Source organism: Bubalus bubalis, chromosome 18, assembly GCF_019923935.1.
Source record: "Bubalus bubalis isolate 160015118507 breed Murrah chromosome 18, NDDB_SH_1, whole genome shotgun sequence".
NCBI lineage: Eukaryota > Metazoa > Chordata > Mammalia > Artiodactyla > Bovidae > Bubalus > Bubalus bubalis.
Window position 1 is genome coordinate 24339760 of NC_059174.1, and position 7059 is coordinate 24346818.

Consider the following 7059-nt stretch of genomic DNA (forward strand, 5'->3'; position numbering starts at 1 on the left):
GGGGACATATGTGTACATATAGCTGATTTACATTGTTGTAGACAGAAACTAACACAACATTGTAAAGCAATTATACTCCAATTAAAAAAAAAAAAAAAGTCTGACTGGAATGACTCACAGGCAGAACAGAGTTTGGGGCCAGCAATCTTTTCCTTTCCTGTTTTTTCTAGTTTTCCATCAATCCCTCGGGGCCTCATACTGGTCGGAAGCAGTTCCTTCCCCGGCGGATCCTGTTCTTTCTACTCCTCCCTCAGCGGCCCTTTGCACTGTGGACCTTTCTGCCTGACCCCCCAAAGCCTGATCCTCCTCCCTGTCAGCCTCTGGTCTTGGCCACAAGTCACGGGTTTCCCCTCCTGGCAGAGGTGGGGTTCAGGACCTAGACCTGGGAAGCTGCCCTGCCTGGGCGACCGCTGCCCTGAGACAGATCCAGCACACCATAGCCCTGTGCTCTGCTAGTTTGTAAGTGTGCACCTCATTTTATCCCCTGGGAAGGGAGGCGTGGGGAGGAAAAATTCTAACTTGTCATTTGATTGTGTTCAAATACAAGGGAATTCCTGGGCAAAGAGATTGCTATGCTGTATGGATGGACTGAGTCTTAAATTCGGACCAGAATGAATGGGGGGATAAAGGCCAGCAAAGGTGTGTAGAAGCTCAGCCATAAATGTGCAGGACAGGGTGAGAGGCAGCCCAGTGTGCAGCATGGTGGGTATTATGGTTGCTGGAGCACAACTTTGAGGCTTAGAGAGAACAGTTTTTATACCTTGACCTGTAGGAAATAGATCTCTTTGTTCACAGTGGGATGATTGATAAAAGGTGAATTTACCTACCTATCCATTCATTCATCCATTATCTATCATCTATATCTATCTATCAGGCCTCCTTACTGGCTCAGATGGTAAAGAATCTGCCTGCAATGTGGGAGACAATGTGTGAGTTCAGTCCCTGGGTTGGGAAGATCCCCTGGAGAAGGGAATAGCAACCCATTCCAGTATTCTTGCCTGGAAAATCCCATGGACGGAGGAGCCTGGTAGGCTGCAGTCCATGGGGTCGCTAAGAGTCGGACACGACTGAGCGACTTCACTTTAACTCATTGGAGAAGGAAATGGCAACCCACTCCGGTGTTCTTGCCTGGAGAATCTCAGGGACAGGGGAGCCTGGTGGGCTGCCATCTCTGGGGTCGCACAGAGTCGGACACGACTGACGTGACTTAGCAGCAGCAGCAGATCAAACCAGTGACAACATTCCCTTAAGCCAAAATCTAATCTAGTGCATGACCCTGACTTCCTTTAATTCTGTGAAGGCTGAGACAGGTAAGGAAGCTGCAGAATAAAAGTGTGAAGCTAGCAGAGCTTGGTTCATAAGGTTTAAGGAAAGAAACTGTCACCATAACATAGAAGAACAAAGAAGTGCCAAGAAACTGCAGCAAGTCAGCCAGATTATCTAGCTAAAATGATTAGCAAAGGCAGCTGCGCTAATGACAGATTTTCAATATAAACAGCCTTCTATTAGAAGATCCATCTAGGATTTTCACAGCTAGAGAGGAGAAGTGAATATCTAGCTTCAAAACTTCAGAGGACAGGCCGACTCTGTTGTTAGGGGCTAATGCAGCTGCTGACTTTCAGTTGAGTCAATGCTCATTTACCATTCTGAAAATCCTAGGGCGCTTAGAATTATTCTAAATCTACTCTGCTTGTGCTCTGTAAATGGAACCACAAAGCCTGGATGACAATACATTTGTTTCCAACATGGTTTGCCAAAAATTTTAAGCCCACTGTTCAGACCTAGTGCTCAGGGAAAAGAAGGATTCCTTTCAAAATATTACTGCTCAAGAGCTCTATATTCATGCTGCTTAAACATCCGTTCTGCTGTCCATGGATCAAGGGCTAGTTTAAACTTTCAAGTCATGTTATTTAAGAAATACATTTCATTCAGGTTATAGACAATACAGGTAGTGATTCCTCTGATGGACCAGGGCAAAGGAAATTGAAAACCTTCTGGAAAGGATTCATCATTCTAGATGCCATTAAGAACATTCATGATTCATGTGAAGAAGCCCAAATGTCAATATTAACAATAGTTTAGAAAAAGTTGATTCCAGCTTTCATGGATGACTTTGAAGGGTTCAAGACTTCAGTGCAGGAACTAACTGCAGATATGATGGAAATAGCAAGAGAGCTAGAATTAGAAGTGGAACCTCATGAAGGGACTGAATTGCTGCCATCTCATGATAAAACTTTTTTAAATTGGAAGATAATTGCTTTACAATATTGTATTTGTCTATGCCATACATCAACATGAATCAGCCATAGGTATACACAAGTCCCCTCTCTCTTAAGCCTCCTTCCCACCTCCCACCCCCATCCAACCCCTCTTGGTTGTCACAGAGCACTGGGTTTAGGCTCGCTGTGTCACTCAGCAAATTCCCACTGGCTACCCATTTAACATATGCCAAAGTATATGTTTTCATGATAAAACTTCAACAGCTGAGGAGTTGCTTCTAATGATGAGCAAAGAAAGCGACTAAGTTAGATGAAATCTATTCCTGGTGAAGATGTTGTGAAGATTGTTAGTTCAGTTCAGTTCAGTCACTCAGTCGTGTCCAACTCTTTGCAACCCTGTGAACCACAGCACGCCAAGCCTCCCTGTCCATCACCAACTCCTGGAGTCCACCCAAACCCATGCCTATTGTGTCGGTGATGCCATCCAACCATCTCATCCTCTGTCATCCCCTTCTCCTCCTGCCCTCAATCTTTCCCAGCATCAGGGTCTGTTCAAATGAGTCAGCTCTCTGCATCAAGTGGCCAAAGTATTGGAGTTTCAGCTTCAACATCAGCCCCTCAAATGAATACCCAGGAATAATCACCTTTAGGATGGACTGGTTGGATCTCCTTGCAGTTCAAGGGACTCTCAAGCGTCTTCTCCAACACCACAGTTCAAAAGCATCGATTCTTTGGTGCTCAGCTTTCTTCACAGTCCAACTCTCACATCCATACATGACCACTGGAAAACCATAGCCTTGACTAGACGGACCTTTGTTGGCAAAGTAATGTCTCTGCTTTTTAATATGCTGTCTAGGTTGGTCATAACTTTTCTTCCAAGGAGCAAGCATCTTTTAATTTCGTGGCTGCAATCACCATCTGCAGTGATTTTGGAGCCCAGAAAAATAAAGTCAGCCACTGTTTCCACCGTTTCCCCATCTATTTGCCATGAAGTGATGGGACCGGATGCCATGATCTTAGTTTTCTGAATGTTGAGCTTTAAGCCAACTTTTTAACTTTCCTCTTTCACTTTCATCAAGAGGCTCTTGAGTTCTTCATCACTTTCTGCCTTAAGGGTGGTGTCATCTGCATATCTGAGGTTATTGGTATTTCTCCCAGCAATCTTGATTCCAGCTTATGCTTCTTCCAGCCCAGCGTTTCTCATGATGTACTCTGCATATAAGTTAAATAAGCAGGGTGACAATATACAACCTTGACATACTCCTATTTGGAACCAGTCTGTTGTTCCATGTCCAGTTCTAACTGTTGCTTCCTGACCTGCATACAGGTTTCTCAAGAGGCAGGTCAGGTGGTCTGGTATTCCCATCTCTTTCAGAATTTTCCACAGTTTATTGTGCTCCACACAGTCAAAGGCTTTGGCATAGTCAATAAATAAGAAATAGATGTTTTTCTGGAACTCTCTTGCTTTTTCCATGATCCAGCGGATGTTGGCAATTTGATCTCTGGTTCCTCTGCCTTTTCTAAAACCAACTTGAACATCTGGAAGTTCACGGTTCACGTATTGCTGAAGCCTGGCTAGGAGAATTTTGAGCATTACTTTACTAGCATGTGAGATGAGTGTAATTGTGCGGTAGTTTGAGCATTCTTTGGCATTGCCTTTCTTTGGGATTGGAATGAAAACTGACCTTTTCCAGTCCTGTGGCCACTGCTGAGTTTTCCAAATTTGCTGGCATATTGAGTGCAACACTCACAGCATCATCTTTCAGGATTTGAAATACCTCAACTGGAATTCCATCACCTCCACTAGCTTTGTTCGTAGTGATGCTTCCTAAGGCCTACTTGACTTCACATTCCAAGATGTCCACCTCTAGGTGAGTGTGAGTGATCACACCTTCGTAATTATCTGGGTTGTGAAGATCTCTTTTGTACAGTTCTTCTGTGTATTCTTGCCACCTCTTCTTCATATCTTCTGCTTCTGTTAGATCCATACCATTTCTGTCCTTTATTGAACCCATCTTTGCATGAAACGTTCTCTTGGTATCTCTAATTTTCTTGAAGAGATCTCTAGTCGTTCCCATTCTATTGTTTTCCTCTGTTTCTTTGCATTGATCATTGAGGAAGGCTTTCTTATCTCTCCTTGCTATTCTTTGGAACTCTGCATTCAGATGCTTATATCTTTCCTTTTTTCCTTTGCCTTTTGCCTCTCTTCTTTTCAGAGCTATTTGTAAGGCCTCCTCAGACAGCCATTTTGCTTTTTTGCATTTCTTTTTCTTGGAGATGGTCTTGCTCCCTGTCTCCTGTACAATGTCACGAACCTCCGTCCATAGTTCATCAGGCACTCTGTCTATCAGATCTAGTTAAAATAATTTAACTAGATTTATCTAGATAATTTATCTAGATTTATAATAATAATAATTTATCTAGATTTAACTTTATTATTAAAATAACAATAAAGATTTAGGATATTACATAAACTTCATTGGTAAAGCGACAGCAGGATTTGGGAGAATTTGACTCCTATTTTGAAAGGAGTCCTACTGCCATCAAATAGCATTGCATGCTACAGAGAAATCATTCATGAAAGGAAGAGCCAATCTGTACACAGACTTCACTGTTATCTTTATCATGTATGAAACGAGTTGCCGGTCCAGGTTCGACACACGATACTGGATGCTTGGGGCTGGTGCACTGGGACGACCCAGAGGGATGGTATGGGGAGGGAGGAGGGAGGAGGGTTCAGGATGGGGAACACATGTATACCTGTGGCGGATTCATTTTGATATTTGGCAAAACTAATTCAATTATGTAAAGTTTAAAAATAAAATAAAATTAAAAAAAAAATGAAAAAAAAAATTGCCACAGTCACCCCAACGTTCAGCAACCAACACCCTGATCAGTCAGCAGCTATCAACATCAAGGTAAGACCCTCTACCAGCAAAAAGATTATGACTGGCTGAAGGCTCAGATGATGGTTAGCACTTTTTTTTAGCAAAAAAAGTATTTTTAAATTAAGGTATGAGTATTGATTTTTTTAAAACATAGTGCTATTGAATTCTTAATAGACTATTATGAAAGAAAGAAAGTGAAGTCGCTTAGTTGTGTCCAACTCTTTGCGACCCGGTGGACTGTAGCCTACCAGGCTTCTCCATCCATGGGGTTTTCCAGGCAAGAATACTGGGGTGGGCTGCCATTTCCTTCTCCAGAGGATATTCCCAACCCAGGGATCGAACCCAGGTCTCCCGAATTGTAGGCAGACTCTTTACCATCTGAGCCACTTGGGAAGTCCTAATAGACTGTTAAAGGGTGTAAATATAACTTTTATATGCGCTGTGAAAACAAAAAACTCAGAAATTACCCATCTCCTTACTTTCAGTTTGTGTGCATCTTTAGATCTGAAGTGAAGTGTTAGTCGCTCAGTCGTGTCCGACTGTTTGTAACCCCACATGCTGGGGCTCTCCAGCCTCTTCTGTCCATGGGATTCTCCAGGCAAGAATACTGGAGCGGGTTGCCATTTTCTTCTTCAGGTTAATCTGAAGTGACTCTTCTCTTCTTGTGTTTCTTGAATCCCTATAATGTGAATGGTATTCTGCTTGATGTGGTCCTATAGGTCCCTTAAGTTATCTTCATTTTTTTAAGTTCTTTTTTTCTCTTTTCTGCTGTCTTTAAGTAAGTTCCACTGCCCTGTCTTCCAAGTCACCGATTCTTTTTGATGCTTCTTTCACTCTGCTGTTGAACCCCTCCAGTATATTTTCTGGTTCAGTTCTTGTATTCTGCAGGCCTGTGATTTGGTACCTTCTCGTGTTTTTTCTTTGTTGAAATTCTGCTGTGTTCATCCTTTCCTCTCCCAAATTCAGAGAGCATCCTCATGACCACTACTTTTAGACTTCTATTGGGTAAATTACTTATTTCTATTTCATTGAGGTTTTTCTGGGGTTTTATCTTGTTCTTTCATTTGGAAAATATTCCTCTATCTCCTCATTTTGTTTTGCTCTCTGTATTTGTTCCTATGTATTGATAATAGGCAAAATAGCTATCTCTCCCAGTCTTGAAGTAACAGACTTGAATAGGAGATAAAACAGCATTTAACCTGACCTAGCTTGGGTTGTCTCTTAGTCATTTGTGATTATTTAAGAAGCCTGATTTTTTTTAATTTTGTGGTTTAGATTTTTTTAAAACTTTCTATTTTATATTGGAATATAGTCAATTAACAATGTTGTAATAGCCTCAGGCAGACAGCAAAGGGACTCAGCCACACGTATCCATGTATCCCTTCTCCCCCTAACTGCTTTCCCATCCAGGCTGTCACATAGGATTGAGCAGAGTTCCCTGTGCTGTACAGTAGGTCCTTATTGTTATCCATTTTAAATATAGCAATGTGTACATGTCAATCCCAAACTCCCTAACTATCCCTTCCCCACATATCCCTCCCTGACCACCAAAAGTTCATTTTCTAAGTCTGTGAGTCTGTTTCTAAGCAGCCTGGTTTTCTTCTTGATAGGTGCCAGTTTTTGAGGGTGTCAAGAACTTTCTGACTTTTCAGACCCCTGGGACCCAGAAATATAAAACTTTTTGCCACCAGAGTGAACCACTTAGTGGGTGTCCCCATTATGGCCTGCGTGTGTCTGCTGGCTTTGGGGGAGGGTCACAGGAGCAGTGCAAGGGCAGGGTACTTGCCCAGTCAGGTTTGGCAAGACTGTAAGCACCCACCCAACTGGCTTTGGTGGGACTGCAGAAGCGGTACAGGGGTGAGGCACTTGCTTGGTCAGCTTTGGTGAGGCCAAAGTAAAGTCTCAGATGCCAGACCTCCCCACGGGAGCTAGCAGGCCAGAGGCAGAGTGCA